The following is a 23,826-nucleotide window of genomic DNA, read 5'->3' as shown; positions in this document are numbered from 1 at the left end:
CACTAACTCCTGGACCACAACTACCACATAACCAACAATAACAAATGGTGGCAATGGTTAAAAACGATGAAAGGAGCAACCAGTGAAGAGCCCAGCAGCTAAAAGGAGCAGCAAGGGAAACATCTGCAGAACAAGAACAGCATGGGAAAATCATAACTGTAGTCCAGAAGAATCAACAATAAATGGAAGAGATGGAAGAAGTCCTACCTTTACCAGGGTGCTTCAATCACAAGGAAGACCTGCATCAAGCTGAGATTCACCAGGTACAGAACAGCATCAGGACTAGCAGAAAAGACAGCAAGAAGCAGGTCAGTACATTACTATACGCCATAGGCAGCAGTGCAAATGATGTATAGGCCAGATAGGACATAAACGAACGCACAGCATCATATGAAGAAGTTAATAAAGTTTTTGATACTTTAATTTTCACAAACATACCATACTATAGTGAGCAAAGACTGGGCAAGAACATAGATTCCTTTATCAACGAGCTATATTGATTAGCAGAACATTGTGAATACAGAACTCTAAAAGAATAGTTAATGAGGGATCACACTGCCATGGAAGTTTTAGAAGAGTCACTCTCTGATTTTTTTTGCAGTCGCGGAAGACTTACCCACATCACAAGCGGCACAGATAGCGAGGCAAGCAGAAGAGAGAGAGCAAAACAAAAGTTTTATTTGAGGCAAAATAGAAATCTCATGGAGAAACCAGGCTGATAAAGTCCAGTTTATAGTATGAAAAAATTACAGCACACCTAACTCCAAACAGAGAAAACACAGAGAGGGTGCAGTTGCCACCGTTATTCAGTCTTCATGTTGTCATGGGAAAATGCATCGGCATGAAAATTGCCGTCAAAAATGTGGAGTGCCATTCATGCAAGAAGACAAGCCATCTTAAATCAGCTTGCTACAGCAAACAGCTTTTAACCAGACAATTAAAGCACAAAATAGCCAAGATCACATATCATTCAAGAAATTGAAGACATTCAAGAAATTGAAGAAGAAAAAGAACCAGAAGAACCATCCTTGGGCGAAGTCACAGGATCAAATGGAAACTATTGGAGTGCAGATATTATGGTCACTGGACATAAAACCAACTTCAAGCTAGACACTGAAGCAGCAGTTTCAATTCTGTCAGATACAGAAAAGTGGTTAAACCAGAGATATTCCAGCCATCAACACTAAGACTCTATGGCCCAGGAGACAATTTGCTGAAAGTCAAGGAACAGTTGACTGCTCACCTCCAGCATAAAAGAAGAGAAATCACAGGAAGCTTGTATGCTATTCACAATCAAGAATGCTCAATGTTAAATCCATTGCTGGAAAGCTTGCATAGATTTACAACTTATCTTCAAAGGAAATTAATTGAAAGACACAGAGGAAACCAGGCAGAAGATTTCTTTGGAACAGCAGGAGAAGGAACCAGATGAATGCGCATGAGGCAAGCAGCAACCAACAGCAGATACATTTTCACACATTCCTGTTGGGAAGCCTAAACAGGAGGAGAGAAATCTCGTTGAGGAGGTAGAGTCATACAGCTCACTCATAACAAAATTCTTACCACAACCACAAAGAAGCTGAACAAGATATGCCAAGCACAAAAAACAGATGAAGAATGTGTAAAGATCAGAGAATACTGCGAAAATAGATGGCTGAATATGTTATCTCAAATGTCATCTTAAGCAACACTTCGAGCAATGCACGAATCTCAGTATTATGTACAACTTATTAACCTATGATGAGAGGTTGGTCATACCAAGAATCCTCAGACTCAAAGTCCTCCAAAGAATAAACTAGGGACACCTTGCATTACAAAGTGTCATGCTAAAGCACAAAATTCAGTTTGGTGGCTAGGCATTTCAAAATCATTAGAGGATATGATTTTGAGCTGCATCATCTGTACAATCCATCGCCAGGGACAGAGGAACCTTTGATGGTATTTAATCATTCCCATTCAGACCCTGGGGGCATCTTGGAAAGGACTTATTCGAACTCAAGGGGAAGACATTCTCCATAGTTGTTGACAATTATTCCAGATGGTTTGAGGTTAAACATTTTCATGGAACAACCTCAGAAGCAGTCATCAATTCACTAAAATAAATTTTCTGTCACACATGGCATTTCAGAACTTGTTATTTCATGCAATGTTCCACAGTTTTTGAATGAAGGATTCAAGAAATTTACAGAACACTATGGATTTGACCACATACCCAGGGACCCATAAGCAAAAAGTAAGGCCAAGCAAGGAGTAACAATGGTCAAAGCTTTGTTGAAAAAGAATGATGATCTCAACTTAGCACTGTTGTGTTACCATTTCACACCACTACAGGGTGGATTAGCTCTGTCAGAACTACTGAAGGGAAAGAAGATTACGCACACAACTACCCAGTCTTCCACCTCTGCTCATCCATGTGTAAAAACCCCTGGCGTTGAGAGAGTGTATAATTTTGGGAAAAGTAGGACTGCAGCTTTAAGAATAATCCTGTGTTGTAAAATCACATGACCTGTATAAACCAATATGTTAACAGCACAAGGAACCTCTACAGGAGAGTTCTTCTTTAGTTATGGAGCTTGACGCACATGTGTAGTTGCTGCTATTGTCTTGTAAATAAAGTTCAATGTTTCCAGTAAGAAAAGTTATCTGAAGATCAACTCTGTAACAAAGAGTTAGGGAGAAGGATGATGAATATCATGCAATTAAGACAAAGAAATACAACCACTGCCTCAGAGTGCACTAGTTATTAGAACTCCAACCAGTTGAATCAGTCTGGAGTAGAGACCAGAATAGAGGGAGGCCAAGTACTGGAAAAGACCTGAAGCCCGAGATCTTGTCTGGTTAAAATAAAGAATGGGATAGCAAGAAGAAGTAGAAGCACACTCATATCAACAAGAAGAAGACCATCAATTGAATTGACTATCTATCCAAATGATCAGAAAGACAACCTGAACGGAGAATCGATAGTCTCTAGAGATTCACAAGCTACTCGAGAGTTTAAGAGAGAACAGGGAAAATCTGAATCCTATGCAGCCACAGCAAGAGATACAAACAAGGCCCAGGAGATAGATGAAAGTATCAAAACACTTATCAATGTGAACCAGAAGTGAAGGCAGAGACTTTGCGGAGAGATGAATTATTTGAAAAACTGATATAATATTCAGAAGCTTGAAATTTAGAAAGGTATTAAAGAAGCAACATTAACTTTTCAATTGGCTCAGCTCCAACAATACTCAAAAAGCTTGACACCATCCAGGACAAAGCAGCCTGCTTGATCGGCACCCTATCCATCACCTTAAACATTCACTACCTCCAGCACTGGTATACACTGGCAGCAGTGTGTACCATTCACAAGATGCCCTGCAGAAACTTGTCAAGGTTCCTTTGCCAGCACCTTCCAATCCCACAACCTTCAACCACTTAGAAGAGTGAGGGCAGCAGACACATGGGAACACCACCACCTGCATGATCCCCTCCAAGTCACACACCATCCTAACTTGAAACTATGGCTGGAATTTTCCGGCCCCCTTGGCATCAGGTGTCATGGTGGCCTGAGCAGACAATATGGCAAGAAGGCCAATAATCGAATTCACTTTGTCATGAAACCAATCCCCCCGCCCCCCCCCACCCCCCCTCCACCCCCGTCCATGGTGGGCTTTGCTTCCTGCTGCCGCATGTCGGAAACATCATTTTAATACATTTGCATACAATCATTAGACCTGCTCGCCGGAGTCACCCCCCCACCCCTCCCATCAAATTTACTGCCCATATCGGCAGGAAAACACGCCAACACAGAACTTGTCTTGACAAGTGTGACATGCAGAAGTCAGGACTTGCCATTAGGGCCTTGCTCTCATCTTGGACATCCGAAAAGCAGAAGATGCTGAAGCCCTACAGCTACCAGACCCAGGAGGAACACATGCATCACATGCTAGGTGGATTCTCATGGACATGGCTCCGCCACGAAGCAGCTCTCAGAAGGCAGGAGGTCTCTATTCATGTCTGGGTTCTGCTTCAGGACATCAGTCTTAGCCATAGGCTGCTACGGATGATTGCCAAGGGGAATGCACAAAGAAGGTCCAGCTGTGAGTGGGAGAGGAAGGTGTACCTGGGTGGGGTGGGGGTGGGGGAAGAAGGTCCAAGTTTGACCAGGAGAGGAAGGTGTACAAGTGCGGGGTGAGGTTGGGGGTGGGGTGCGGGGTGAAGGTGTCGGGGTGAGGTTGGGGGCAAAACAAATGTGTCAGGGAGTGAGGTTGGGGGTTGGAGGAGGGAGTACAAGGGGAGGAGTCTGTAACGTGGGAGGATACGGCAACTGGGGAGGAAGGGGTAAGGAAAGGAGTTTGAAAGGGTAAGGAGTTCGGGGGAAGGTGTTCAGAGGGCGGGAGGATGTCGAGGGGTGGAAGGAATTTGGAGGGGGGAAGGAGTCCAGGGGAGGAAGGGGTTCAGAGGTGGGAAGGAGTCCGGGGGAGGAAGGAGTTCTGAGGAAGGAAGTAGACCTAGAAGAGGAAATGGAAAGAGTCCAGGAGGAGGAAAGAATTCAGAGGGGGAAGGAGTCCCAGGGGAAGAAGGATTTCAGAGAGGGGAAAGAGTCCAGGGGAGGAAGCAGTCCAGGGCGAGAAGGGAGTAAGGGTGGAGGAGGGTAGAAGGGTGGAGGAGGGAGTGAGTGGAGCGATGTCCAGGTGAACATGCAAGGGAGGGGTTTGTGGAGTCAATGGATGCCTCCTGGGGTGCAAAGTGAGGGTGGGCATGCTAGGAGGGAATGGTGCATATGAGTGGGGCAGAGTGAGCTGGAAGGGTGGAAAGGTGACAGTGCGACGGTAGCAGTAGAGGGACGGGAAGGGTGGTTGGTGGGTTTTGCGAGGCAGACACAGACTCTGGGGGTGGGAAGGAGGAGGTTGGGGACATCAAGGTGGATGAGGGTGGGATTCTCAGGAAGGTAGGGAACGTACACGTTCACCTGGACATCCCGGAAAGACAAGGGTTCGGGTTGGTGGGTGATGTTGGAGAGTGGAAGGTGATGCCGGGACGGTCAACAGTGATGGGGCAAAGGATATGGGTGACTGGGGGAGGGGAAAGGATGGGGAGCTGAGAAAAAAAACTTAGCACAACCATGTTTTTGCAATTGAAAGTGAGGGGAGCCGTGCGCTGGACAGGCATAGATGCTGCAGGGAATGTGATCATTGGGTGGGTAAAGATGCAGGTCAGCTCAGATGGACAACTGCAAGTGAACCTCAGCAGGCAGCATTCAAAATACTCAGGACATTGAGATGAGTGTGATGGAGGAAGGCTCCCTGTGCGTGGGAGGGTGCTTGCAAGAGGCTCTGAAATGCTCTGCCACACACACACACTTCTCCCTCCAGAACCACTCGTGGTCCGGCTGCGTGCAACTGAACCACTAATGGGGAGGGATGCGAGGGAGGACTCGTGAAGCCTACAAATGAAGCTGAAAGACACCATTACACATTATTCAGTGAAAGTGAATATATTTTCAGATTATAAAATGACGAAGTATGTTCACCTGTGCAACCACTTGTGATCAGAATTTAACTTTTCTAGGCCTACCAGTTCTTCTAGGTGCTGCCCTGACATCCACAGCAGGGGTAGGGACAGCCTGTGCAATGATTGGCCCTGTTGCCTCTGATGATTTCAGTGTGGGTCCTCTGGAGAGCTGAGGCTTTGAGGCCTCTGGTTTGCTTTGGCTGTCCTCCAGTGGACCAGCTTCTCCCTCTGCAGTGACAGAGGCCAAGATTGAGTGGTCACAGGAAAAGTCTTTTCAGAGGGAGAGGGCGGCCTCTGAGATTCCTAAGTGGATGATCCAGTAGTGTCCAACAGCCGCTCCTCCTTCCTTTGGGTGCCTGGGGGCCCCAGCCTGACTCCTTAAGGGGAAGGAACACCTTGACGGACATCAAGGGGCTGTTTCCCTCTCGTGTTGCCACTGCAGGAACTCATCCATGGCTACAGCAATGGAGTGCAGGTCTGCATGCATCTCCGCATTCTGCTGGACCATGGCCTCTATTGCGTCCGCCATCCTCTCCATGGAGACCTTTATATGTACACATTTGGGCACCACTTCAACAGAGAGTAGGCAGACGCACTCCTCTGACTTATGTGCCACTCTGTTGAGGACTTCTAACAGCTCTACGTGATGTTACCCCAACTTCTGCTGACTCTCCAGGATGAATTGGAAGGCTGAATCCAGAGGCTTGTCATCTGACTCAGACTTCACAGATTCCTCTTCCCCAGCAGTCCTCTGAATGTCGAGGAGTTCAGCTGAAGCTGCTTCCTCCTGCTGTGGACACGTGTCTGTGTGGTAGCCAACAGATTGTCAGCCCGAGCCTGCTCTAGATCTGTGTTCAACCGAGGTGTATGTCTCTGTGCTGGTGGACGGTGTGGGTAAGCACTGTGTTGGGTCTACAAGGCTGCTTAATTCCAGCTCTTCAGTGGAGAAGGTGTCCTCTTGGTTGGAGGTGAGGACCTGGATGGAGCTGAGGGATTGGCTGGCTGAGGGTATCAGTGGCTTGGCAGAGCTCCCTGTGAACCAAAGTTGACACAATTAGTGCATGGCAGCAGAGTCAAAAGCGTCGAGAGGGGGATAATGTGGTGAAGGATCCTCATGTGGGTGCTCGTCGCTGACCTTTCCATTGCCACAGGCACAGTCCACATCTTCGCCAGTCAGCACAATGACACGCTCCTCAAAGTGAGTGAGGGGTCTAATGTGGGCCACTTCACCCCTGGCCTGGGACCTCTCCCTGCTGATGGGAGCAGGCTTCTCCTGCATGAAAACAGATGGAGAGAGTGTGACAAGATACATGGCACTGTGTGGAATGTTTGTGTGGTGAGCGGAGTCATGTACAGGATGAGGATGCAAGCTTGAGAGGATATGAGCCTGTTGGAGATGTGAGGGTGTGTGTGAGAGTTAGTGGTGTTATCCCTTGAGGTGTGAGATCCCTGTGGATGTGTGATGGGTTTGTGAATGTGTGAGTTCAGAGTGATGAGACGAGTGACTTACTCTGATGGAACGGATGAAACATTCATCCATTTCCTGCACCGGGTGATTGTAAGGCATTGGCGCTGACCACCACTGGCACCGCCTCCCATGCTGGATTGGTGTCCTTGCTTGCTGGTTTTTGCCCAGGGCGGGGTTAGAGAACTTCATGGTGGACTTCCACTGCATCTAGTTGACGCTCGACAGAGGCATTGCTAAATCTGGGAGCAGCATGTTGCTTCCCTTTGGCAGCAATCAGCTCCCAGCAGCTTCCTATCGCTTGAAGAATGCTAGCTATGTACAGGGGTGGTCTTTAAATATGGCGTCCAGTTTACTGAGGGACTGAGGTGACAGCGGGGCAGGTGAATAAGAGACCACCTCGCCAACAACCCGGTGTGTTTCCAGGAAATGCATAATTAATGAGGCAGGACACACCAGGAATGGAACGATACAGTGTGAAAAGCCATGATTGCAGCCGGTGGGTAAAATGTCCTTTTTCCCGCCCGCTGCCACACTTAGTGCAAATCTGGGATGATTTCACCCTATACCTCTGTTCCTTCACTGTTACTATGTCAAAATCCCTGGAACTCCCTCCCTAACAGCACTCTGGGTGTACCTACACCACATAGACTCAACTACCTCGTCCCCAGCACTCACCTATCAATGATCTCTATCAATCAGGACTCATACCTAGAATTCATATGCTCCACCAATCCCTCATATACTTAGCACTGCTACAAACCTCATACTCTCACATCTTAAAGCTTGCACAACAATTCAACTATGACAGCCACAGCACTCAAACACATGGCACCATACTCACTGACACACTTCTTATTTTACTTTCAGGTCAAGGTGGCACACAACCACAGACAGCAGGAGCTACCCAGAAGGGGACCGACATGCCTGCATGCTCTGGTCCCCATGAAGGAGATGGTTCTGTTGTCAGCGGAGAAGAAAAGAGTTGACGTTTCGAGTCCTCATGACTCTTCGACAGAACTGAGTGAATCCAAGAAAGGGGTGAAATATAAGCTGGTTTAAGGTGTGGGGCAGGGGGCGCAGATTTGGGTGGGGGGAGAAAAGTGGAGGGGGTTGGTGTGGTTGTAGGGACAAACAAGCAGTGATAGAAGCAGATCATCAAAAGATGTCACAGACAACAGAACAAAAGAACACATAGGTGTTAAAGTTGGTGATATTATCTAAACGAATGTGCTAATTAAGAATGGATGGTAGGGCACTCAAGATATAGCTCTAGTTGGGGTGGGGGGAGCATAAAAGATTTTAAAATATTTAAAAATAATGGAAATAGGTGGGAAAAGAAAAATCTATATAATTTATTGGAAAAAACAAAAGGAAGGGGGAAACAGAAAGGGGGTGGGGATGGAGGAGGGAGGTCAAGACCTAAAGTTGTTGAATTCAATATTCAGTCCGGAAGGCTGTAAAGTGCCTAGTCGGAAGATGAGGTGTGGTTCCTCCAGTTTGCGTTGGGCTTCACTGGAACAATGCGGTTGCCCAGTTTACATTTGGTCTCTCCAATGTAGAGGAGAGACCAAACGTAAACTGGGCGACCGCTTTGCAGAACACCTGTGGTCTGTCCGCAAGAATGATCCAAACCTCCCTGTCGCTTGCCATTTTAACACTCTACCCTGCTCTCTTGCCCACATGTCTGTTCTTGGCTTGCTGCATTGTTCCAGTGAAGCCCAACGCAAACTGGAGGAACAACATCTCATCTTCCGATTAGGCACTTTACAGCCTTCTGGACTGAATACTGAATTCAACAACTTTAGGTCTTGAGCTCCCTCCTCCATCCCCACCCCCTTTCTGTTTCCCCCTTCCTTTTGTTTTTTCCAATAAATTATATAGATTTTTCTTTTCCCACCTATTTCCATTATTTTTAAATATTTTAAAATCTTTTATGCTCCCCCCACCCCCACTAGAGCTATACCTTGAGTGCCCTACCATCCATTCTTAATTAGCACATTCGTTTAGATAATATTACCAACTTTAACACCTATGTGTTCTTTTGTTCTGTTGTCTGTGACATCTTTTGATGATCTGCTTCTATCACTGCTTGTTTGTCCCTATAACCACACCAACCCCCTCCACTTCTCTCCCCCCACCCAAATCCCCCCCCCCCCCCCCCCCCCCCCCCACCACACACACACACACACACACCTTAAACCAGCTTATATTTCACCCCTTTCTTGGATTCACTCAGTTCTGTCGAAGGGTCATGAGGACTCGAAACGTCAACTCTTTTCTTCTCCACCAATGCTGCCGGACCTGCTGAGTTTTTCCAGGTAATTCCGTTTTTGTTTTGGATTTCCAGCATCCTCAATTTTTTTGTTTTTATTTTTGTTTTTATTTTGGTTCTGTTGTCTATTATTGGGACACCCATTGCTTAGGATGCAGCCAGTGGTGGGGCTGAAACCATGCAAGATGTCCATATGCTCAAACCCAATCCTCCTTGTCACATCCCACCTCACCTCCCCCTCAACCTACAGTTGCTTCTGATTTACAAGCTGAAGATAGTGCAAGCATGCACTGCTAACTTTCCTCACTCCTTCCCTCACCACACACTCACACATCACAATGTTACTCTGGTGTCTTTCATTTGCCCAAGAAGTGCAACCTGGTCAGGCAGTGTGTGGTAACTGGGTGTATAGTCACTCACTCCCTCCTGTCAATCACGGGTCATGTGATGTATTGTGGGGACTCTGAACAGTGAGCTCATAGCGTGGGCTATCCCCGGGGGAGGGGCTTTTCCGATGAGAGATCTGGTTGAGCGTGCAAGTGCTGAAAATGTCTCTGTAATAATGTTCAACAGTTTCTCGATGAAACCAGTCTGCTCCATGGAGTCATCACTCAGTGCAAGGAAAGCAAGAAGAGGGTGATGATGAAGGCACAGCATCATCACTTGACTTCACACTCACAGCCACTGACACTGTGCATATCTCAAAGAATAGATTAGAGGCAGGGTATACACAGGGTGAAACCCTGGGCACATGTCAACTGCAGTCAGGGCGGGAGGCAAGGATAATGCAAGTGCCAGCTTGTCGGAGGGCAAGGTTGCTGATGAGTTTTGCTACAGAGGACACAGATGAGGAGAACAATGGGGAGCCCTGCAGATGAACGTTGATGGGGGTGCACAGCGAAATGCTTGGTTCAAAAGCAAAAGACAGTGAATGCTGGATATCTGAAATAAAACAGAAAATGTTGGAAATACGCAGCAGCTCAAGCAGCATCTGTGAAGTGAGAAACAGAGATATTTTTCCAGCCCCTTCAAGTCAGGGGTGGAGGGGAGGTGGGGGGAGGATATTAGAAAAAAATGCGACAGACCAATTTTCCAGTATGTTCCCACCTCCAGATAAGAGCAGGTGGATGGTGAAACCTGAAATCCCCTTGGGCTGAGGCTGGAAGGCATTTAAAGTCCTTGAGGAGGGAATTAAGAGGGATTTTCCCCTTCGAATCATTCGTTTGCAACGCTGGAGCAGTCCCACGCTTGACAGTGAGGATAAAGCGAGAGTAGATTGGGAAGGAGTTCCTCAGTCAAACTGAAGCTGGGAAAGCTTCGATCTGTTGCACTGAGGAACTCCAGACATGACCAGCTGAAAGGCTGCCTTCAGCACTCCTGTCAGAGAATGTTATCAATGTTTAATGGGTGAGTCCCAACCGCCTGGAAGACACTTTACCTGACCAGCACTTCACCCACCTTCAGATGCACTTCTCTGCTGCCAGCCTTGCAGGCAGCAGGAGGACATCCTATACAGTTATACCATCTCCCCTGCTGAGGACACAGGAGTGTAGCCTTTCTGCTGCAACATGCTCCAACTATTGCTACAGCAACACCGACAGCAGCATCAGCTGTCTTTTCCATAGCCACATGCCTCTCCATAGGACAGAGGGGATGGCCACCGAGAAGCAGCTGGAAGGAGATCAGCAATGGTCCATTGCTGATCTCTAATCCTGATATGTGCATCAATGCTTCATGAGGCTCAGCCCATCACAGCAGCTCATTGCTGACAGCTTCCTCCTCATGATGCAAGATCACCTTCGCAGTGGAACAGCTGGGAAAGCATTGCCAACGGCAGACACGGTACCCATTATTGGAGGCCCACCCAGCCCCATATCCCAAAACCCCACATCTCTGAATCTTACCAAGTTGTGCCCTCTCTTCTCCTGCAAGGAGGGAAAGCAGGGAGTTGGTGGGACTGTTTGGAATGGATTGTGTTCAGAGGAGTGAAGGAAGACATTTGTAATGGTGACCATGAGGCATGGGTGAAAGAGTGCATTGGGCTGAGGGTCATTGCATGTGTTGGCTGTTCAGAAAGGCATATGAGTTGTCTCCAGAGAGAGGAATGAGCAGAGCTGCAAGGTGTTTACCCAAGAAGTGCTGGCATGTCCTGCCCTCCTAACATTGTAGATCCTCCTGGTCCACTGTCTCCAGCTTAACGAAGCCACACTACTGCTTTTCATTTCTTCAGCCACTGCCAACCATGCCTGCTTGGTTGAAGAAGGTGCCCTCCACCTCCTGCCTTTCAAAGAGCTCACCTCAGCTCCATCAGTTGGACCTCCTGGGGGCAGCCTTCTCAGGTCTTCTCCCCTTTCCTGTCAGTGCTGCAGCTTAGAAAACCCATGCCCTGGTGAAGTTTTCTGAAACATGCTGTGGTCCCCTTAAGCAGAAATCCTTCTCCTGACAAAAGGTCCACATCATCCAGCCTGCCCGCCCTAGTTAGTCAGGAATACCCTAGGCAGGCTCTCGATTGGATTGCTCTAGCAAAGAGCAACCGGAAGGTCTGCTAATCCAGTGATCAGACTCATGACCAGAAAATGGTCCTGATGTCCAAAAGAAAACTAAATTGGAAAATTCAGCTCAACAATTCAGGTTGATGACTTTATATCAAAACTGGAAAAGATTAGAAGCAAAGCATGGCGAATTGGAAAACCTGCCGGAAAGACTGCATTCAATGTCAAGGGGCGTACAGCAGTGCAACTCCAACTTGACACAAGGTTTTGCACAGAGCTTGGAGCCCATCCCTTCTCGCATGGAACTGGTGGCCAACTCCATCAACAAATTGTGGAGCCAACAATGATGCACCATCTGATGGCTGATGGTTCCATTGTAGCAAAAGCAGCTCTCCTCCAATGTCAGAGTGGTGCAGTGGAAGCTCAGACTGCTGCTATCATGGCTGCATCTGGCTGCATCTACCAGTACTCAAAAGGGCTTGCAGGGTACCAGAGCAGTCCAGCAATCTATCTTCAACAAATTATTCAGATTACTGAGAAAGCGCCTAGGGATTGGCTTTGGCTCCTAGGAGCACAAATCTGCTGTTTTGCTCTAAAGGAGACAACATTTGTCTTCGCACCTGCCATTCCATCAGTGCCCTTACATTTGCTTGTCAACCAGCCAATCCAGGGTGCTGCCACCCATTCTGAGATGGGTGCAGTCTGAAGCTGGGCTTACTAGTGCCAGAGCTGCTCGAGGTCGTCCTTCAAAGCCATCTGCAGTCTCCCCAGCTGAGTCAGCAACATTCCACCTGTCATGCTGTAGCCATTGAGGTAGCACTGTGTCAAAACACTAGGTGAGGCAAATGCACAGGAAAGACAGGCACAAAGTGAATGCACAAGGGTGATTAGTTTGCTTCTGTACACAAATAGCATAAGTTAATTTGTAAATTTTGTTTGGAATGTCTACAAGGTGTCTTTTATTTTTCCTTTGCAGCTAAGAAACAATATGATGGTCAGTGACAAAGGGAAGTGAAGGAATGTGGGTGAAGGGGGATTGGGGTTGAGGTCACTTGTATCACATTTGAATTAGTTCTTCACATACAGCCCAAGCTGAAAGGAGCTCTCTAGATTGCAACTTCCCTTCCCCTTCTTCCTCTTCTGTCTCCTCCTCTTCCTCTGTCTCCTCTGTCTCCTCCTCTGCCTCATGCTGTAGTCCTTCACCTTCCCACCTGATAGGTGTTGCCAAGGACTGTTCCCTCATGCTGACAAGATTGTACAGCATGCAGCAGAGCACAAGCAGAACAAGTTTTGAGATCCTCTCAGCTGCAGGATTCCTCCAGAATGATCCAGATAGTGTAAGAGTTGCTTCAGTCTATCAATGGTCTGTTCTATCACATCTATTGTGGCAGCATAGCTCTCACTGTGTGCATTCTGTGCACATATGAATGGGTTGCAAGCCAGTGTCATAAGCCATGTGATCAACAGAAAGCCTTTGTCACCTAGTCGCCACCCTGATTTGCCAAGGTGCTTCAAATGCAGTTGGCTTAGCGGACTGCTGCAGAATGAAGGCACCATGAACTCTGCCAGGGTACCAGGTATTGACCTGCATGATTCACTTTCTATCATCGCACCCAGCTGGATGTAGAGGGAGTGGGACCCCTCTCAGTTCCAGTATAGGGCAGAGTTGACATGCAGCATCTGAAAAGCGATGTGCATGCAGTCAATGGCATCCTGCATCACAGGAAACCTGCAGTCTTGGCGAAGTCAAATGCTCAATCCACCTGCCTGCCTCATCCTGGCAGGAGAGGATAAGATTTAGTTGACTATCTTTGAATATAGAGCCTCAGAAGCCTCTCTTATACAACAGTGGATGGTAAAACTGTGTGATATCTTGAAGGAGCCAGATGCATAAAGGTTCACACACAGTCATCTTCATAGCCACTGGAAAAATGGTCCTCACCCTGCCCTGAGGTTATAGTTGAATGCATCCTCAGTTGTGCAAGGTGAAGAGAGGACATTATCTGGAATGTAGAATTCCAAAATAGCAGCACTGGCATCACATATGTCATGATTTGCCTGTTCTGCATACTCCTGGCAGACATTCACTAAACACGCACTAATGCTTTGCCCAATATGTATTCTGCAACGATTTGCCCCACAAGTGTACATGCACCCTGTGTTGCCATTTTGGAGCTCCAAGGGCACTTGTAATGCAGAATAAATAGAGGTGTACCGAGGCTTATTTCTTTCCCGTTTTCTTTAAGTTAGCTAAACCATTCCCCAAGATCAGGGTTTCTTTAATTTGAACTATCCTATACTGACATTTTTCATTTTTTAAATCTCTTTTTTAATGGGTTGCGGGTGTTGCTGGCAAGGCCAAGATTTGTTGCCTATCCCTAATTGCCCTTGAACTGAATGGTTTGCTAGGTCATTTTAGAGGGCAGTTAAGACTCAACACATTGCAGTGGGTCTGGAGTCACATGTAGGTCACACCAGGTAATGGTGGCAGATTTCCTTCACTGAAGGACATTAGTGAACCAGATGGGTCTTTACTACAACTGACAATAGTCTCATGATCGCTATCATTGAGATTAGCTTTTAATTGCAGATTTTATTAATTGCCATGGTGGGATCTGAACCCATGTCCCCAGAGCATTAGTCTGGGCCTCTGGATTACTAGTCCAGTGACCTTACCACTACGCCACCAACCCCCCAATTAGAAATTATGCAAATTAGAAAGATTCTGGGTGAAATAATTTGTACCTGTGTTGTGTAGGTGCTTTGCAAGTGTGTATGAATAAATTATAGACTCATAGGTAGACTCACAGATGTTTACAGCACAGAAAGAGGCCATTCAGCCCATCATCTCCCAGGCAGTCAACTAAGATCTGACTACACTAATCCCATTTTCCAGCACTTGGCCCAAACCCTGGAGGCTATAGCAATGCAAGTGAATATCTAAATACTTCTTAAAGGTTACAAGAGTTCCTGACTCAACCGCCCTTTCAGACAGTGAGTTCAAGACTCCCACAACCCTCTGGGTGAAAAACTTTCTCCTCAATTCCCCTCTTAGCCTCCTACCTCTGATCTTAAATCTATGCCCCCTGGTTATTGACTCCTCCACTAATGGAAAAAGTGCCTTTCTATCCACCCTACCTATGCCCCTCATAATCTTATACATCTCTATAAGATCCCCTTTCAGCCTTTACTGCTCCCAGGAAAACAACCCCAGCCTATCCAATCTTTCCTCATAGCTCAGACCCTCCAGCCCAGGCAGCATCCTGGTAAATCTCCTCTGCACCCTCTCCAGTGCAATCACATCCTTCCTATAATGTGGTGACCAGAACTGCACACAGTACTCCATTTGTGGTGTAACCAGTGTTTTATACAGTTCCAGCATAATCTCCCTGCTCTTGTATTCTATGCCTTGGCTAATAAAGGTAAGTATCCCATATGCCATCTTAACCACCTTATCTACCTGCCCTGCTACCTTCAGGGATCTATGGAAATGCACACCAAGGCCCCTCTGATCTTCAGTACTTTCCAAGGCCCTACCATTCACAGGGTAACCTATGTTAGCCCTCCCCAAGTGTATTACCTCACACTTTTCCGGGTTGAATTCGATTTGCCGCTGCTCTGTCCACCTGACCAGTCATTTTATATCCTCCTGCAGTTGCGGCTATCCTCCTCACTATTTACACCCTACCAATTTTCCTGTCATCCGCGAATTTCTTGATCATACCCCCTACATTTAAGTCGAAATCATTTATGTACACCACAAACAGCAAGGGTCCCAGCACCAAGCCCTACGGAACCCCACTGGAAACAGACTTCCAGTCACAGAAACATCCCTCTACCATCACCCTCTGCTTCATGCCTCTCACCAATTTTGGATTCAACATGCCACTTTGCCATAGATTCCAGGGTTCTTACTTTCTTGACCAGTCTGCCATGAGGGACCTTATCAAAAACCTTGCTAAAGTCCATGTAGACAGCATCAAATACATTACCCGCATCAATATTCCTGGTTACCAGCTCAAAAAATTTGATCAAACTTGTCAAACTCAACCTTCCCTTAACAAATCCATGCTGACTATCCCTAACTAATTCATGTCTCTCCAAGTGCGGATATATCCTGTCCCTCCTAATACTTTCTAGTAACTTCCCCACCACCAAGGTTAGAATAACTGGCCTGTAATTTCCTGGTCTATCCCTTCCTCCATTTTTTAATAATGGAACAATGTTTGCAGTCCTCTGGAACCTCACCTGTGGCTAGAGAGGATTTGAAAATTATTGCCAGCGCACCTGACATCACTACTCTTGCCCCCCTCAGCAGCCTGGGATACATCTGATTCGGGCCTGCGGGTTTATCCAATACTAAGGCCTCTAAACCTGCTAGTACCTCCTTTCCCTCGATGTTAATTTCCTCTAATATTTCACAGTCCTCCACCCTGATGTCTAAACCTGCATCGTCCTTTTCCATTGTGAAGACGAACACAAAGTACTCATTGAGGACTGTACCAACGTCTTCCAGGTCCACACATAGATTACCTCTATGGTCCCTAATTGGCCCCACTAAACCATAAGACCATAAGACATAGGAGCAGAAATTAGGCCATTTGGCCCATCGAGTCTGCTCAGCCATTCAATCATGGCTGATAAGATTCTCAACCCCATTCTCCCGCCTTCTCCCCTAACCTTTGATCCCCTTACCAATCAAGAACTTATCTATCTCGACCTTAAATACACTCAATGACCTGGCCTCCATGGCCTTCTGTGGCAATGAATTCCATAGACTCACCACTCTCTGGCTAAAGAAGTTTCTCCTCACCTCTGTTCTAAAAGGTCTTCCCCTTACTCTGAGGCTGTGCCCTCGGGTCCTAGTCTCTCCTACTAATGGAAACATCTTCCCCACATCCACTCTATCCAGGCCTTTCACTATTCTGTTAGTTTCAATCAGATCCTCCTTCATCCTTATAAACTCCATCGAGTATAGACCCAGAGTCCTCAAACTATTTCTCTAGTTATTCTCTTGCTCTTTATATATTTAAAAAACCCCTTTGGGTTTTCCTTTATTCTACCAAGCCAATCCTTTCTCATGCACTCTCTTAGCTTTCCTAATTTTTTTTTAAGTTCCCCTTATACTTTTTGTACTCCTCTTGGGACTCTGCTGTATTGAGCCCTTGGTATCTGCTAGAAGCTTTTCTTTTTTCTTAATCCTAACTTTTATGTCCCCTGACATCCAGGGCTCTCCACATTTGGCTCCACCCCCGCCCCTTTGTCTTTACAGGAATGTATTTGTCCTGTACTGCAATTTCCTCCTTGAATGCCTCCCACTGCCCTGACACAATCTTATCTGCAAGTAGCTACTCCCAGTCCACTTGGGCCCAATCATACCTCATCTTAGTAAAGTTAGCCTTTCCCCAGTTTAGAACTTTATTTCCGGCCCAACATTATCCTTTTCCATAACTATCCTAAATCCAACTGAGTTATGGTCACTATCTCCAAAATGCTCCCCTACTGATATGTCTTCCACCTGCCTGGGCTCATTTCCGAATATTAGGTCCCAAAATGCCCCCTCCCTTGTTGGGCTTTTTATGCACTGGCTAAAAAAGCTCTCCTGTTATCCTGGATGCAACTTAAGACTTTTGTTCTCTCCCTACCTTGCACACTAAAACTATCCCAGTTAATATTTGGGTAGTTAAAAATCCCCTACTATTACTGCCCTATTACTCTTATACTTCTCTAAAATTTGATTGCATATTTGATCCTCTATCTCTCCCTGACTGTCTGGAGGCGTATAGTACACGCCCAACAGTGTGTTTGCCCCTTTTGTGTTTTTTACTTCTTACCCATGTGGCCTCATTTGATGATCCTTCCGAGAAATCATCCCTCCTCACGGCTATAATTGATTCCTTGATCAATATTGCAACTCCCCCTCCTCTTCTATCCCCCTCTCTGGTGTATTATTCTGGTGTGTTTAATGGCTTTTTTACAATTGCACTTTTGTTAGAGTTATTTTCATACTTGATAATGATGGTCTTTGTTTCAATAGAATATGTAGGCTCTGACTGAGAATAATGTTGAACCGATGGAATGGTGCATGTTAGATCTGGGTAATCATTGTACAGTTCTATTTCATGTTACTGCTGTTCTTTTCTCACTTCAGATGCAGCTAATATTCTAGGAATTGTACTAGTTGACACAGAGTTTTAAAAATGCACTTATGTCGATAAGGTACTTTGAGATTGTGAATTTTTATAATTTGATTCAATGGAATTATTTTTTTCTAATTTCTTTGCCTTGCTTAGTTCTTTGCCTTCTTGCACAGTGGGTATTTTCAGCATTACTTTTACTTTCTCAATTACCCTAATCGACATTGGAGGACATTTGAAATCATTGCTCCTCAGGCCTTGCTGATTTGAAAGAAAGTATGATGGATCAGTGAAAGGAAGTATGATGCATTAGGAAAAGATGTAGCTTTTGTGGACTTTGTATATCTCAGCAGGGTCTCTCTCATAGTTGAATGATGCGGAATAACCTTTGGTTCTGTTTCTCTTGGGTTGATTGCTGTACTATTTTTGTCTGGTGTGCTGTCAGACATGTGAGTACTCAATAATGTCTCTGCTTTCAGCTGGACGCATCTCCATTTTGAGCTGTAATTTTCTGCTGTTTCTTGTATTCAGAAGAAGAGACAATTAATAATCCAGAATTTGATTGTTATAGACTGTGATGAATTTGATCCCAATAGTTTTAAGCCAAGAAGTTAATCTGAATAATGAAATCTGTCATTTCTTCTGCTGTCATAATTAAGCAAATAAATCAAAATTTGTAACTTCAGGGTAACACAAGCAGCAATGTGGTATGGTAGCCTACTAGTTACTTGGGCAATTAAATTCATTGGGTAGAATTTTATGCTCCAAGCGTAGGTACGCACCTGACACACCCGAGCATAAAATGACGAGCGATGATGTTGGACGTGCATCCTGACATCGTCGCGCACTCGCACGATATTTCGTTCGGCAGGCGTGCGACGGAGTCTGCTGCACGCTCTATTAAGGCCAATAACAAGCTAATAAAAATCAAATTTACGCTGCCCATCCAACTTCCCAACCGTCCCCTCCTGCTCCTGCCGAGCCCACCCAATGAGGGAAAAATTCTGGCCATTAAATTTGATGATTTGTGGGCTAGCATCAGATAAAATAATCAGAGCTCCCACCTTGTCATAAAACCATAACTAGGTCACTAATGTCCTTCAGGGAAAACAGCCTGCCACATACCTAGTTGGTCTTATATGTGGCTTCAGTGCCACAATATAGGGTTGACTCTTAGCGCCCTCAGAAAAACTATGAATAGACAATAACTGCAGGCCTTGCCAATGACAACCACATGCTTTGAATGACTTTTCTTTATAAAATGCCACAGAGATGTGGGCTCCAGCATACTTTTTTTAAAAAACAATTGCTTCAACATCAAAATTTGGAATGGGATCCAAAACCAGCCCAAAGTGGGTGTCGCCTTGGGAACGAGCATCCAAAAACTTTGGCCCGAGCCTCACTGGAAATTGGACCTCATCTTCTAAAAGCTGCTGGGTTACTGACACCAAGGGAAGAATTTTTACGATCCCGCCAAAGCCAATGGACTTTTGAACGGCTCAACGCATTTTATGGCCCATCGTTGCTGCGACAGGGCCATAACATTTTGTCCCAGGTCAGCCAGTTCTGGTGGCAAGTCATGCTGGGGAATGTAGGGATAGAGGAGGTAAGTGGAGGAATATGGGCCCAGATTGGTGGCGGCATGGAGCATTTTCATGGTTCACAAGGAAAACTTCACAGAAGCTAAAGTTTAAAAAGCTGCTAACCTTTCAGTAGGAGAGTCAATTTAAGAACTATTGGTTAGGCTGCTGTGCATGGAAAAACTGAGTGGTCTCAACTCTCGAGCAGAGTTCTAAAAACCACAAGTTGCAGATTTGAGGCACCGAACGTCTGCTTCAGGCAGGTGCCCTGAACAAGCTGGAAGCTGGAATACTTTTGGGGAGATGACAAAGCAAAAATCAGACCCCTCAACACTTTTTTCACCAAAAAAAACAGGCAAAATGAGGTCTAATTTATCTGCTTTGTTTAATTTTATGTTGGAATTTTCTGCTATTTCTTTGGCCAATTGCAAATTTCTTTGCAGGGTTTTTTTTTCCAGGACTGAGGAGAATATTTTTCTGTTTCTTTCTGTCTCAAGTAAATTTTTTTAGGTGCTGACTGTAGAAAAAGATCATCTTCATCAATGTTTGAAGCAAATTTTGTGATTTTAAAGAGGTCTGTGGTTGGCTGGTTGTGGTAATATTTCTAATTGTCAATGTCTTCAGGTTCAATTTCTGATATATAAGCTGGTTCTCATAGATGAGTTGAAGATAAGCCACATCCATGTTTAAGATGTAAGGTTTGTAACAATGTAATTCAAGACATATGTTTCTTTGTGAGGAGGTTTTAATTTGCCTGGAGGCTGTAATGTGAGTGAGGGGAGTGTGTTTCAGCATTTACCAATATAAACAACACGCTATTTTCCCCAACTGTCTGCTCACACTGGAACCACAGGATGAATGCAAGGGGACCACCAAGAGGAGCACAAAGAGGGCACAGTGTAGGACCCGATCTCAGCTCCAAGAGTTATCCAGCATGCTTGCATACTGGACACTATATGTATTTGCAATATGGATTTTACGATCCCCAAACGGAACCAAAAAAAGGCAGGACAACAAAAATATGGCCGCCAGGTACCATGATAAGAAGTTGCACCTCCATTTGTACCAGCAGCCAAGTTGCGGGACACAGGCAGGTCCAGGGGGTGAAATTGTGGGCCCTGGTGCTTCTCTTTCTGGGCCCCTTATTCCCCACACACATCCTTCCCCCGCCCACTTAACCCTCCCTCTCAATATTTTTCCCCCTTTCAATATTCACCAACACCGATCAATTCACCAATCACAGAAAGGTATTAGGAAAATGATAACGTCCGTTGTTGGCATCCGGTTACAAATATAATCTGATATATAATAATAACAGCAGCAATGATATAGTTCAATGTTTGTTTGTGTGCATTCTATAGGTGATCCCACCACAAATATTACACAAACCAGAGAGTACAAATTTTACTTTATGAGCAACATGCAATATTGTTAATTTGACAGGAAAATATCCTATAAGTTATTTATAACACTGTGTAGATGATAACACTTGTGGTCATCTGAGGTGTAATACACCTTTAAGAGACTGTGAGCAGATTGACCACGTGACTGTAAGATCCAATAGCTGTGTAGCACGGGCTACCATGTAAATATTACTCTAGAGTAGGGTCTAGCTGGAGAAGCAGACATCATGTTAATGCTCTGTTGTTTGTGTAAATAAAGAGTATGTGCTTCATTTCATATTGGTCTCTGTGTCTGCCATATATTATAATCAACTCGCCTGCTGACTGATAAGCATGCAACTGGTTCATGATCAAAGTGACCCGTAGTTAAAACATAACAACACTGATGTCATTTACTACCTCAGCTCTCATTAACATGTTCTGCAAATTGCACAATATGAACACAGTGATAGTGAATTCATATTTGGGTGAAAGATTCAATACTTGCAACCCAGATAAACTGCACAAGATCCTTTCCATCCTAAAGAAGAATTAGAAGGCTTTGTCCTCCCTAGGTGCATGATATTATTCAATATAATTATTTCATAGAAGGGGTGTAATTGAATTCTATTTTATGAGTGATCTCACAGGGTAGAAAGATCATAGAAACATAGAAAATAGGAGCAGGAGTAGGCCTTTCGGCTCTTCAAGCCTGCTCCACCATTCATTATGATCATGGCTGATCACCCAACTCAATAGCCTGCTCCCGCTTTCTCCCCTTATCCTTTGATCCCTTTTGCCCCAAGAGCTATATCTAACGCCTTGAAAACGTACAATGTTTTGGCCTCATCTACTTTCTGTGGTAGCGAATTCCACAGGCTCACCACTCTCTGGGTAAAGAAATATCTCCTCATCTCACTCCTAAATGGTCTACCCCATATCCTCAGACTGTGATCCCTGGTTTTGGATTCCCCCACCAATGGGAACATCCTTCCTGCATCTACCCTGTCTAGTCCTTTTAGAATTTTATAGGTTTCTATGAGATTGCCCCTCATTCTTCTAAACTCCAGCGAATATAATCCTAACCAACTCAATCTCTCCTCATATGTCAGTCCCACCAGGAATCAATCTGGTAAACCTTCGCTGCACTCCCTCAATAGCAAGATCCTTCCTCAGATAAGGAGACCAAAACTGCACACACAATATTCCAGGTGCGGTCTCACCAAGGCCCTGTATAAGTACAGCAAGACATCCCTGTTCCTGTACTTGAATCCTCTGGCTATGAAAGCCAACATACTATTTGCCTTCTTTCCACCTGCTGCACCTGCTTGGTTACCTTCAGTGACTGGTGTATGAGGACACACAGATCTTGTTGCATGTTCCCCTCTCTCAATTTATTGACATTCAGATAATAACCTGCCTTCCTGTCTTTGCTACCAAAGTGGATAACCTCACATTTATCAACATAATACCGCATCTGCCATGCATTTGCCCACTCACTCAGCTTGTCCAAATCACACTGAAGCATCTCTGCATCCTCCTCACAGCTCATGCTCCCACCCAGCTTTGTGTCATCTGCAAATGTGGACATATTACATTTAGTTCCCTCATCTAAATCATTGATATGTATTGTGAACAGCTGGGGTCCCAGCACCAATCCCTGCAGTGCCTCCATTTGGGAAAAGACCTGTTTATTCCTACTCTTGTTTCCTGTCACCAACCAGTTTTCTATCCATTTCAATACACTATCCCCAATCCCATGAGCTTTAATTTTACAAGCTAATCTCTTATGTGGGACTTTGTCGAAAGCCTTCTGAAAATCCAAATAAACCACATCCACTGGCTCCCCCTCATCAACTCTACTAGTTACATCCTCAGAAAATTCCAGTAGATTTGTCAAGCATGATTTCCCTTTCATAAATCTATGCTGACTCTGTCTGATTCTGCAACTGTTTTACAAGTGCTCAGCTATTAAATCTTTTATAATGGACGCTAGAAATTTCCCCACTACCGATGTCTGACTGACTGGTCTATAATTTCCTGTTTTCTCTCTACCTCCCTTTTTAAATAGTGGGGTTACATTAGCTACCCTCCAATCTGTAAGAATTGTTCCGGAGTCTATTTTATCTCAGAAGATGACCACCTATGCATCTGCTATTTCTAGGGCCACATCCTCAAGTACTCTGGGATGTAGATTATCAGACCCTGGGGATTTATCGGCCTTTTATCCCATCAATTTCCTTAACACCATTTCCCTACTAATACTGATTTCTTTCAGTTCCTCTCTCTCACTAAACCGTATGTTCCCAACATTTCTGGTATGTTATTTGTGTCCTCCTTTGTGAAGACAGAATCAAAGTATGTATTTAGTTGGTCAGCCATTTCTTTGTTCTCCATTATAAATTCCCCTGTTTCTGACTATAAGGGACCAACATTTGTCTTCACTAATCTTTTTCTCTTCACATAACTATGGAAACTTCTACAGTCAGTTTTTATGTTCCCCACAAGCTTACTGTCATACTCTATTTTCCACTTCTTAATTGATCCCTTGGTTCTCCTTTGCTGAATTCTAAATTACTCCCAATCCTCAGTTCTGTTGTTTTTTTTTTCTGGCCAATTTGTATGCCTCTTCCTTGGATCTATTACAATCTCTAATTTCCCTTGTAAACCATGGTTTGGCCACCTTTCCTGTTTTACTTTTGCATCAGACAGGATTAAACAATTGTTGCAGTTCACCCATGCACTCTTTGAATGTTTGCCATTGCCTATCCACCATCATCCCTTTAAGTAACGTTTCCCAATCCATCATAGCCAACTCGCGCCCCATACTATCGTAGTTTCCTTTATTAAGATTCAGGACCCTAGTCTTAGAATCAACCACATCATTCTCCATCTTGATGAAAAATTCAATCATATTATGATTGCTCAACCCCAAGGGGCCTCACACAACTAGATTGCCAATTATTCCTTTCTCATTACATAATACCCAATCTAGGATG

Source organism: Carcharodon carcharias, chromosome 6 (genome assembly GCF_017639515.1).
Source record: "Carcharodon carcharias isolate sCarCar2 chromosome 6, sCarCar2.pri, whole genome shotgun sequence".
NCBI classification, from domain to species: domain Eukaryota; kingdom Metazoa; phylum Chordata; class Chondrichthyes; order Lamniformes; family Lamnidae; genus Carcharodon; species Carcharodon carcharias.
This window is presented reverse-complemented; position numbering follows the sequence as displayed.